The sequence below is a fragment of the Halichoerus grypus genome, chromosome 4, assembly GCF_964656455.1.
Source record: "Halichoerus grypus chromosome 4, mHalGry1.hap1.1, whole genome shotgun sequence".
NCBI lineage: Eukaryota > Metazoa > Chordata > Mammalia > Carnivora > Phocidae > Halichoerus > Halichoerus grypus.
The window spans coordinates 43,312,453-43,325,608 of NC_135715.1; the positions used below are offsets into that span (position 1 = coordinate 43,312,453).

Genomic DNA, 13,156 nt, shown 5'->3' on the forward strand with positions numbered 1-13,156 from the left:
AAATATTTAGTGTTGAGAGGGCACCTGGGTGGCTCACTCGGTTAAGCATCTGACTCTTGATTTTGGCTCAGGTCCTGATCTCAGGGTGGTGGGATCCAGCCCCAGGTGGCGCTCCACACTCATTGCAGAGTCGGCTTAAGATTCTCTCCCTCGGGGCGCCTGGGTGGCTCAGTTGGTTAAGCAACTGCCTTCGGCTCAGGTCATGATCCTGGAGTCCCGGGATCGAGTCCCACATCGGGCTCCCTGCTCGGCGGGGAGTCTGCTTCTCCCTCTGACCCTCCTCCCTCTCATGCTCTCTGTCTCTCATTCTCTCTCTCTCAAATAAATAAATAAAATCTTAAAAAAAAAAAAAAAGATTCTCTCCCTCACCCTCTGCTCCTCCCCCACTCACTCACTTGTGCTTTCTAAAAAAAAAAAAAAAAGTGTTGAGAGGAAAAAAATCACCAACTTAAAATTCTGTACCTTGGAAATTAACCTTCAAAAGTGAACAAGAAATAGATACTTCCTCAGAAAAACAAAAACTGGGGGAATTTTTTGCCAAGAGAATGGTCTTGCAAGAAATATTAAAAGAGGCAGACTGCCTCCAAGACATTTCCTGTCCGTAAGAGAATCACCATGATTCTTCAGAGGCTCTTCAGGTTCTCCTTTCTCATTTGGTCTGCAGTCTCAGTTCATTTGAGGAGGAACATTGGTGTTACAGCAGTGGCATTTAATAAGGAACTTGATCCTGTACAGAAACTCTTTGTTGACAAGATTAGAGAATACAGAACTAAGCGACAGGCATCTGGAGAACCCGTTGATCCTGGCCCAGAGTACCGCAAGATCTAGAGAGGGAACTTTTTAAGTTTAAGCAAATGTATGGTAAAGCAGACAAGAATATATTCCCGGCCTTCAAATTTGAAGATCCTAAATTTGAAGTCATCGAAAAACCCCAGTCCTGAAGAAATAATGTAAAATTTATTTATTTAGTAATTTGTCCTAGATTAGTTGTACAATGGGATCAGAATAAACATACATTTCTCAACTGTCAAAAAAAAGAAATATTAAAAGAACGTCTTTATTTTTAAATTTAATTTATTTTATTTTTTTAATTTAAATTAACTTAATTAACATATATTACTGGTTTCAGAAGTACAAGTCTGTGATTCATCAGTCTTATATAATACCCCGTGTTCATTATCATGTGATCTCCTTAATGCCCATCACCCAGTTACCCCAGCCACCAGCCCCCACCCTCCAGCAACCCTCAATTTGTTTCCTATGATTAAGAGTCTCTTATGGTTTGTCTCCCTCTCTGGTTTTGTCTTTTTTCCTCTCTCCCCCTATGATCCTCTGTTTTTTTTCTTAAATTCCACATCAGTGAGATATATGATAATTGTCTTTCTCTGATTGACTTATTTCGCTTTGCATAATACCCTCTAGTTCAGTCCACATCATTGAAAATAGCAAGATTTTTTTTGATGGCTGAGTAATATTCCATTGCATATATATATCACATCTTCTTTATCCATTCATCTGTCGATGGACATCTGGGCTCTTTCCATAGTTTGGCTATTGTGGACATTGCTGCTGTAAACATTGGGGTGCATGTGCCCCTTCAGATCACTACGTTTGTTTCTCTAGGGTAAATACCCAGTAGTGTGGCTGCTGGGTTGTAAGGTAGCTCTATTTTCAACTTTTTGAGGAACCTCCATACTGTTTTCCAGAGTGGCTGCACCAGCTTGCATTCCCACCAACAGTTTAGGAGGGTTCCCCTTTCTCCGCATCCTCGCCAACATCTGTCGTTTCCTGACTTGTTCATTTTAGCCATTCTGACAGGTGTGAGGTGGTATCTCATTGTGGTTTTGATTTATATTTCCCTGATGCCGAGCGATGTTGAGCATTTTTTCATGTTTCTGTTGGCCATTTGGATGTCTTCTTTGGAAAAATATCTGTTCATGTCTTCTGCCCATTTCTTGACTGGATTATTTGTTCTTTGGGTGTTGAGTTTGGTAAGTTCTTTATAGATTTTGGATACTAGCCCTTTATCTGATATGTCATTTACAAATATGTTTTCCCATTCTTTCAGTTGTCTTTTGGTTTTGTCAACTATTTCCTTTGCTATGCAAAAGCTTTTTATCTTGATGAAGTCCCAGTAGTTCATTTTTGCCCTTGTTCCCCTTGACTTTGGAGATGTGTCTAGCAAGAAGTTGCTGTGGCCTAGGTCGAAGAGGTTGCTGCCTGTGTTCTCCTTTAGGATTTTGATGGATTCTTGTCTCACATTTAGGTCTTTCATCCATTTTGAGGCTATTTTTGTGTATGGTGTAAGGAAATGGTCCAGTTTCATTTTTCTGCATGTAGCTGTCCAATTTTCAACACCATTTGTTGAAGAGACTGTCTTTTTTCCACTGGATATTCTTTCCTGCTTTGTCGAAGATTAGTTGACCATAGAGTTGAGGGTCCATTTCTGGGTTCTCTATTTTGCTCCATTGATCTATGTGTCTGTTTTTGTGCCAGTACCATACTGTCTTGATGATGACAGCTTTGTAATAGAGCTTGAAGTCCGGAATTGTGATGCCACCAGCTTTGGTTTTCTTTTTCAGCATTCCTTTGGCTATTTGGGGAATTTTCTGGTTCCATACAAATTTTAGGATTATTTGTTCCAGCTCTGTGGAAAAAGTCGGTGGTATTTTAATAGGGATTGCATTGAATGTGTAGATTGCTCTAGGTAGCATAGACATTTTAACAATATTTGTTCTTCCAATCCATGAGCATGGAACGTTTTTTCCATTTCTTTGTGTCTGTCTCAACTTCTTTCATGAGTGTTCTATAGTTTTCCGAATACAGATCCTTTGCCTCTTTGGTTCAGTTTATTCCTAGATATCTTATGTTTTGGGGTGCAATTGTAAATGGGATTGAGTCCTTAATTTCCCTTTCTTCTGTCTCATGGTTAGTGTATAGAAATGCAACTGATTTCTGTGCATTGATTTATATCCTGCCACTTTGCTGAATTCCTGTATGAGTTCTAGGAATTTTGGGGTGGAGTCCTTGATTTTTCCACATAGAGTATCATGTCATCTGCAAAGACTGACTTCTTTAGAGAGAAGGAAATTAATATTGGTCAGAAACTTTGATCTACATAAAGTAAGGAAGAACATCAAAGAAGGAATAAATGAAGATGAAATAAAACCTTTTATTTATGTTTTATTTATTTATTTATTTATTTTTATTTATTTATTTTGAGAGAGAGAGAGAATGTGAGCAGGGAGGGAGAGAGTAAGAGGGAGAGAGAGAATCTTAAGCAGGCTCCATGCCCAGAGAGGGGGTTTAGTCTCATGACCCTGAGATCATAAGCTGAGATGAAAATAATAGCAGAAAATACAAAATACTAAGAAATAAATCTGCCAAATATGTGTAAGACCTATATACTGAAAATTATGAACATTGCTGGGAAAAATAATGAAGATCTAAATAAATAGAGAGGTACACTATGTTCATGTATTAGAAGACAACTATATTGTTAACATGTTAGTTCTCCCCTAAGTGATCCAGACTCAATTCAATGCCAACCAAAATCTTGTAGGCTTTTTTTTTAAATTAAATTTGGCAAGCTTTTTCCAAAATTCACGTAGAAATGGAAGGATTCAGAGTAGACAAATTCATTTCCATATTTATAATCAGTTGATTTTTGACAGTGAGGCATAGTGAATTCATTGAAGAAACAATAACATTTTCAACACATAATACTGGAAAATTAAATATCCATAAGCAAATAAAATCCAATATCAATTGCAAAAAATATATCATAACCCATACTTTGAAACAAAAAGTAACTCAAAATGTATTATCGATCTAAATTTAAATTTAGACCTCTAAAATCTCTAAAATATATATGTAGAAAATAATCTTTGTGACTTTAAGGTAAGGAAATATTTCTTAGATCCCAAATAAATAAAAGATCCATTTAAAAAATGAAAAAAATTGACTTGATCAAAATTAAGAACTATGTTTCCTTTAAAGACAATGTTAAATGGTTGAAAACATCAGCTGCAAACTATATTTGCAAATTACATTTCTGATAAAAGGCTTATATCCACAATACATAAAGGCAACTTAAAACTTAAGTTTTAAATATCCTTTAAGAAGTAAAACAAAGGCTCAGTAAAAAAAGTTTTAAAAGTGAACAGATAATTCACTGAAGAAAATATGTAGATGACAAAGAAGCACATAAAAATATGTTCAATATCATTAGTTGTTATGGAAAAGCAAATTAAAATCTCAATGAGAAAACACTACAAGTCTATTAGAATGTAAAAAATGTCAAGTGTTGCCAAGAATGTGGAATAACTGAAACTCTTATGCCCTGCTTGTCCAGATATAAAATTGTAAAACCAATTGTTGAACATGTTGGTAATTTCTCAAAAGTTAAAAATATATCTGTCATATGACTTGGTCATTCCACTTCTAAGCATAAAACCGAGAATGAAACTGTATATATGAATTGTATATGTCTATATGATTATTGCTTTGTTTATTTATTTTATGTATTTGTTTGTTTTTACTCCAACCTAGAAAAAGAAAACTAAAAAGATTGTCAAAAGAGGAACGGATAAACAAATTGTGGTATGACCATATAATGTAATTCTACTCATTAATAAAAAAACTAGAATGCTTAATAAGATTTAAATATTTTTTTCATGATGAGACACACAACACATCGATACTGTGGATACATGAAATACAGGGTTCTCTGTTATTTATACCTCAGCAAATGAGAAGACCGCCAGGAGGGCACAAACGTGGTTGTAGCCCCAACAGGCTAACAGCAGCCTAGAGCTGCAGGGGGCAGACTGTGTTTGGCAAGCAGGATGGGGTTAGTTTGGTTTCCAGGGCTATGTCCGGATTGGCTAATTTGAATACATTCTCCAGTTCCAAGATAGGGGCTATCTCCCATCTTATCTGGTACCTGGCCCCTCCAGTGATTAGAACAGGTGCATACTGACCCCTGAATGTGAGCACTTGATAAGGGAAGTGGTTGGAGTATGGATTTCTATGGTTCAGCGAAGGGAACTGACCAGCTTCTAGCAAGGACATTAAAATTGGGTCAAGACAGCGTTTAAAAAAATAAGTACATTACTCTGATACATGTAATAACATGGATGAATCTCAAAATAGTTTGCTAAATAAAAGAAACCAGATTTTTAAAACTACATAATGTATGATTTATTATTTCACTTACATGAAATTTTAGAAAATGCAAACTAATAATGGGTTGCCTAGAACAGGGGAAAGAGGATGATAATGGGAAAGAGAGTTAAAATGTGGAGTGGTTAGGAACTTTGTGGATTGATGGATATGTTCATTCTTTTGTTATTTATTTTTGTCTTAATTTCTTGGGTGTACATATACATAGATATTTATCAAAATGTGTGATTTTCATATTGCAGTTTATTGTAGGTTCATTACACCACAATAAGCCTTTAAAATGAGTCAATATTAAAAAAAAACTTACTATTTTTATTATTTTGTACTACTTTATAAATGAATTAAAAAAATAAACTTAAAACATATTAACTCCCCAAATCTCACACAGTAAGAGATTTCAGGACATCAAATTCTTATTTTTCATCATTTGCAATTTTACTTTTATGAAACTTTTGGTAAAACTTTTTTCTTCTTTGAAAATCACTTAATATTTAATGTATAATATGGTATTAAAGACTGAATATTTATGTCTTCCCCCCAAAAAAATCATATTTGAGACCCTCTGCCCCCACATGTTAGTATTAGGAGATGAAACCTTTGAGAATCAATTTGGATTAAATAAAATCTTCAGGGTGGAGTCCTCATGAAGAGAAATAGTGCCCTCAATAAGAGTCAAGAGAGAACTTGCTCCCTCTTTCTGCTCTCTGCCACATGAGGACAAATGGGAGAGAAAATGGCAGTCTGCAACCTACAAGAGTGCTCTCATCAGAACCCAACCACGGTGGCACCCTGATCTTGGATGTCCAGCCTCCAGAACCATCAGAAATACTTTTCTGTTGTTTAAAAGGTCTACGGTATTTTTGTTATAGCAGCCCAAGCTTAGACATGTAATATAAACTTTTTACCATGCTTCCAAATCACTCATTTATACTGCTCTTTTTTCCCCTTTTATGCGCCTTTTGAAATTTCTATTTTATAATTTGTTTTCTATTCATTTCCTTGAATATATTTTTATATTTCATAATTAAAGTTAAATTATATTTATAACAGCAGATTTCAGTATATTTAGTGATGAATGTACTTGAACAGTTTTTCACAATTGCAATTTTCCTCATAACTAGATCAAATAATTCCAAATATAGTCTTCTTTTAATAGGTACCCATTGTTAATTTTATCTTCTCTGCAGTACAATTATTAATGGGACACTGTGCTTCATTACATGGCCACATACCCTCAACCTTTTTCAGTGTCTTTCATTCATTTTCCCATTCTAGGGCCTGGAAATAATTCAGAAAGCATTCACAGTTTCCCTATTATTCTAAATTATGTCTCTTCAAAGATTTGACCAGTGTAATGCCTATTATGCATAATGTGTTTATAAGAAATGCATCTCATATGGAGCATCAGAGCTACTTTACATTTTAAATCTACTATATAGATGTTTAAGATAATATCTTTTCCCCAAATAATCAGTATTGTGAAATTGTCACATATTATCTAACTCTGTATATTAAAGAGATTATTTTGTATTGAATTATTATTGGAAATCTCACATATGTCCTTAAATTAAGATATTAAAGCTGTATCAATTTTTTTTCTATGAACAGTTTGGAGTAACAAATTAGGCAGATCTGTAACTTTTTAAATATCGAAACAATATTGTTATATTTTAAGCACTAATATTTAATGTGTTTCTAATTTATTTTAGAAAAAAATGAAATTTACATATTACCTTAAATAAGGAGATTCTTTAATAAGGCAATTAAAATGACCTTATCACTATCAGAAAAATACCATATATAATTTTAATTATGAAATATTAAAAACTATTAATATTTTGGGTTATGTTCTCTCAGGATTATTTCTACCTGTATGGAACCCTTCCCTACACGAAAGTCATAGAAATATAATGAAATGTCTTCTGTTTTGATATCTTTTATTAATATTTTATTTTTTTATTTTTAAGGTTTATTTTTTTTTATTTTGGGGGGCACGAGCGGTGGGGGGTAGGGGCAGAGAGGGAGAGAGAGAGAGATTCCTCAAGCAGAGTCCCCGCTGAGCATGGAGCCCGAGGTATGGCTCAATCTCAGGTCCCCGAGATCATGATCTGAGCTGAAATCAAGAGCTGGCTACTCAACCAACTGAACCACCCAGGTGCCGCTTGATTATCTTTTAAACTTAGAAAGAGAATATGAGATGCTATCAACAGATGACAGAGTGAAATAATTAGACTTTTCTCGCCCAATAATTGTTGAAATGTGCAAAAAAAAAGATAAGTTATGAAACAGCCAAAGAAACAGGAACAAAACTTCAAGCTGTAACATTTGAAAAAGTATATATATAGCAGCTAAAAAAAAATGATATTCTGGCATAGACCAGCAAGGCTCCTAACCCTGGACCTGAAAAGAAGATGAAGTATTGAGTGAGAAAGGAAGGTAAATAGAGCAATACTCAGAATTGTCAGAAATTCCTCCCTACTTCAAACAAAGTAGAATTGGGGTCAGGGAGGGGAAAAAATGGAAAATTATGCCTCTGTCTGTGATTTTTGTCCTGGGTTCTGATGGGGACTATTAATGGAAATACCTGCTGCAAAGAGCCATGTCAAACCGGCAAAGTGAACAAACACAAAGGTCGCCCCTGACAAAAGCATATGCACTAGGCTCCACACGTGCCCTGTTCCTATGTTTATTTAACAAAACTTTCCTCAGTGCATTCTAAGAAATAGCAACTATTCCAGACATTAGCACTAATGACAATAATGAGATAGCATGAGTCTATTTTTATGGAGTTTAAATTCTACTGGGTGAGAGAGACAGGATGAGATTATAGAATGTAGATTATTTCATGTCATAATGAATGATTGAACTAAACCATGAATAATGGGATGAAGAGTATCTAGGATGAAAGGGTGGGCACCATTAGGGTGGCAAGGCCTCTCCGAGAGAATAATGTTTGAACTGTAGCCTAAATGAAGGATCCAGAGCAAAGATCAGGAGACAGAGTGATCCAAGCAGAGGGCAGAAGAAGAACATAGGCCCTGAGGGAAAACAGGTTCATCAAATTCCCCGACTAATATCAATCCCTAGATTGATAATGAGCTAGAGTAAGGCATACAGAGAATAAGTTTAAAGACAGAAAACAAGCCAAATCATGAATACCATGGAAAAGCTAGGGTTTTATTTGAAGTGGAATTGGAACTCCCAGGAATACCTAAAATTGGAGAGTGATACGATGTACCTTGCACCTTTAAAAGTTCATTTTGGAGAATGTGTGGGAAATGGGTTTCAGAATGGCATCACACAGGTCAGTTTGGACGCTATTCCAGAAATCCACATGAGTGAAGATAATGGTTGGTAACTTGGTAATACCGGCTAGGGAAGAGGTTGATGAACAGAGATATTTATTAATGTTTATGAATCAGGTTGTAGAAAGTGGAACATAATAGAATATGATCTCCAGATTATGCTTCCAAGGATATAAATTTCATTTCTGAGTATATGGAGAGGACCTGGATCACGATGGATTTCAGAAGACAGAACAGAGCTCAAATGCTACAGGAAAAGCTCTACAGGGTCCCAGGTGAGCTCTAGTCCTCCACTCTCCTAGAGGATGCTATAGAAGCCAGGGGTGCTTGATCCCTCCTATTTTAAAGCAGAGGAGACAATGAAGCCAAAGACCATCCAAGAATATGCTCTTCCCTGAGACCAGATTTTCAGCACATGACATGGGAAACAGAAGCTATGAAGGAGCATACCACACCAGACATGGGAGGCTGGTGGACAGAGTTTCCAGAGCTTGTTCTCCAAGCTAATCCAGTTAAAGGCTCCTTGCTGCAGGCCACTTGATTTTCTGAAGTTCCTTTTGATCCTGTTTATTTCTCAGCATCACCTTCCTACCTTTCATGAAATGTGTAAGCTCATTAACATCCTTAAATAAATAAATTTACTTGTTACCAGTGTTTGTTGTTGTCATTGTTCACAGTGAAATAGCCAACTGACATACAAAAAGCATGGGTGGCTGGTGCCCTAAAGTTGAAAATCCAGTGATCAGGAAAAAAAAAGGAATAAAGAAATATATAAGGAAGAGTCAGAGGCTAAGATCACCGGAAAACCTGACACAATTCTGAAAAAAGATATATGGCCTACCAGATCCAAAATACTTTTATTAAACCATACCAATTAAAACACTGGGAATTTGCATACAACTAATGAGCAAATAGATGACTAAGTAAATAGAAGAGTCTAGGAATGCAGAAATATAACCAAACACACCTGGGAAATTGATAGCACTGCCTTCTGTATTAGTGGGAAAAAACAGACTGTTCTATAAATGGGATATAAAATTATTCATCCACATAAATAAGAAAAAGTTATAACATACATTACTCTATACACAGGTATGAATTTGAGGTATCTTTAAATTAAAATGAGAAAAGAATATAACTCTAGGTTTATTATATTTTATTGCATATAACTAAAATCTGTTCTACAGAATGACAAGGTAAAGAAATTAAATGACAAACCACAGAGACTGAGTACACATTTCCAACACAAATACCTTAAAAAATAATAAATTGTATTATATATAGACTTTACCCATATATAATTTTGAAAACAATCTAATTATATAAACAGAAGTGTCTAAGAGGACACAAGCACATGCAAAGATATTCAACCTGATAACCATTTAGGAAAATACAAATTAAAGCAACAGCGAGACACCATTTTATGGGTGTCAAGAGTGACAATATCAGTTGATGGTAATGTTGTAACTAAACTCTAAGTCTTACACACTGCTGGTAGGACTATAAATTATTAAAACCACATTGAAGGACAATTTCACAGTATCTAAAAAATTAAACTTACCCTATGACATGGAATACATAGAAATGTATATCCAAGGGGAATGTCTTCCTCAAAAGTGCATAAAATGCTTACAGCCACTCATTAAAAATATTTATGGTAGTGTTGTTTATAATAGTGAAAAACTGAGAACATAAATGTCCAATCATAAGGGTATAGATAAATAACAACAGCAGCAATAATAATAATAGCACTTATTCCATATTGAGCAATTGCTAAATATTTTACTAATTTCTAAATATTTTTACTTGTATTAAGCTAGTTCATCTTCATTAAAAACCTAAGAAGAAAGCTATTATTAATCCTATTTCAAAGGTAACAAAACTGATTCAGAGTTTAATTATGTAAATTGTTCACAAAAGATCACAAAACCAGTCAAAACAGAGCCAAGATCCAAATTACTCAATATGGTCTAGAAGCCACTATCTTAACCATCATTCTACTGTAACATAATATACACCAAGTTATGTGGTATGTGTGTGCATGTGTATCTCCATCCAATGGAGTAAGATTCAGTCATTTAAAAAAATGAATGCAAGTTCTATGAATCAACTTGAGTACATCTTAAAAACTTAATAACAAGCAGCAAATCAAGTTGCACAACAATCTGTATAACCACTCCTCACACAGCTGCTGTTTTGAGTAATCCCAGAGGGTGCCATTCACTTTGTGCTCCAGGGGCTGCGGTCTGCAGAGAACACAACATAAATGGTGCCTCCTACCCAGAAGTGCTGATTTCTTAGTCTCTCCAGCACTAATGCCAAGATCCATATGTGGATTATTTTGGTGACTTTTAATAGTTTCTCATTTCTGCCCTTGTAGTCTTTTCCAACACAACACCAGAGAGATCCTCTTAAAAATTAAGCCAGATAATCTAATTCGTCTGTACAGTACCTTCTTATATCTTTTCCTCTCACTCAGGGTCAAGTCAAAGTCTTTACAATGACTGTCAACATGCTAGAGAATATGGTTTTGCCTCACCTCGTTGATCCGTATGTCCACCACTCTCCCGCTGTCCATCCCAAAACTGACACACTGGCCTCATTAACTTTTCAACCAGAAGATCACACTCCTTAGAGTTATTCTACTTCTTGAGTACATCTTCTACCCCAGGTATCTACAAGGACCATTCCTTCAGCTCATTCAACTATTGCTGTGAATGTCTCATTTTCACTACAATCCTTCCTGCTAACACTACTTAACTCATCAGCCTACTCCCTTGCAGGTTGGTTTTCTCCAGTGTATTTCTCACCATATAATATGCTATCTATTTTAATCATTTGTGGATCTGCTATTAACCCACTTCAATGTAAACAGCATGAAAGCAGAGATTTTTGTCTCTGTTGTTCACTAATATTTCCTAGTATCCAGAGGAGGTTGCTATACATTACTAATTCATACTGAATGAATGAATATCAAGTGTTTATGTAAATTTAATAGCAAATATAAAATAATCTTTTATTATTTCTTTGGATTTATATGTTAATGGAATACATATAAAAACTTGTGCTACAAGTGTATTTATCAAATCCGTCCTTATGTATTATTATTTAATTTTAAAAAATATTTATTTTTTTTCCTGAGGGGTGAGTAAGAGAAAGAGTCTGGGATGGGGGAGCAAATCCTGTCAGTGATCCTAATAAGGAGTTGGTCCTAATACATTTATAGAATTATTCCTTGAAAGCTTGGAATAAACAGTGGGCTATGGTAATTGACGTAAAAATACCATAATTGCATTGGAAGAGTATAAAAAAAGGCTTCCAGGAAACTCAGAGAAGTTTCCTTATAATACAGCAAATTAAAGTGGATTTATTAGGTAAGACTAGAGAAACTATCAGATGACCATGTTCCCTTCATTAAGGTAACCAGGAGTATAGTAATACAATCTGAGTAAGATTGCTGCCAAGTCATAAGGTCAAGCAGATGCAAAAGCAGTCCATCATATAATGGACCTGGCACATTCAGAATCAAGTCCAAGCAGATTTGAGGGTACATAAATAGGTGATCAAGACTCCCACTGACCTCAGTAACACTGTCTCCTCAGTAACTCACACAAATAGCCTCATGAGTAGTTTCCTTTGATGAAGAAGAAAAAAATCCAGGTATGATGTATGGAAAACTAAATATGTTACTGTGAACAAAATATAGACACCCCTTGTTGGGGTTACCTGAAAGACAGAATGAGGGAAAATTCATTCCAATGGACTTGGACATACCTGGCCATAAACTTGGTGGATGAATCTCTTAGACTGAAGGTTCAGGAGTCTGAAAGAATAAAATAGGACAATCAAGAAGAGAAAACTCTGTGACAGAAGGATGTGGTATACCCAGGTAAGTACAATGCTCACTAGAGAGCATATGCTTCAGAGGAAGTATTCTATAAACAGGAAGACAGACTGCCTCTCCAGTGGATATCCCCTAGACTCTGACCTCAGCCATCCCAAGCATGTTCACAATGGCAGATGAATATCATAGTCATTGTATCAGGGATGGAAGCCATAACATGGACCTAACAGCATGAGCTTCCTTTATTTAAGGTGATCTACTATCTGCAGCTGCTAAATATGCAACCTGTCAGCAGTAGAGACCAACGCTGAGTCCCTACTTTAGTACCATCTCTCAAGAAGACCAATCAGTCTCCTGCTGGCAAGTTGACACATAGGAACCCTTCCATCCTGAAGGGGATAGTAATTTATAGATTTATTCACTTTCTGTTAATGATTTAACCTACCCACATACCCTATACCAGCATCACCAACTGAGGGTACACAAACATCTAATTTAACAACATAAGATCTCACATGACCTCACCTCAGACCAAAAAGATCTCACATAACCTCACCTTAGACCAAAAGACTCATTTTAAACGTGAAAATGAGCACTTGATCACAAAATCCTCTGGATGTACCTTAGACTGCAATCACTTGGAAACTTCTGGTCTGACAGCACGTTGAAATGGCCTCTACAAGGTTCAGATAATACCACATTGGGTGTGACATCCTAGGATTAGGGAATCATCATTTAGGATTGGTATAAGTTAAACTAGTAGTCATTGCATAGTAAACTGCCCCCCCCCATATCATAAAAAACTGGATCCATGAAACGGATA

General features: G+C 35.7%; 1 pseudogene; it reads left to right on the top strand.

The window, feature by feature from the left end:
* The first annotated feature begins 580 nt into the window (after positions 1–580).
* LOC118552036 (ATP synthase peripheral stalk subunit F6, mitochondrial pseudogene) lies at positions 581–941 on the top strand (annotated as a pseudogene).
* Positions 942–13,156: the final 12,215 nt, after the last annotated feature.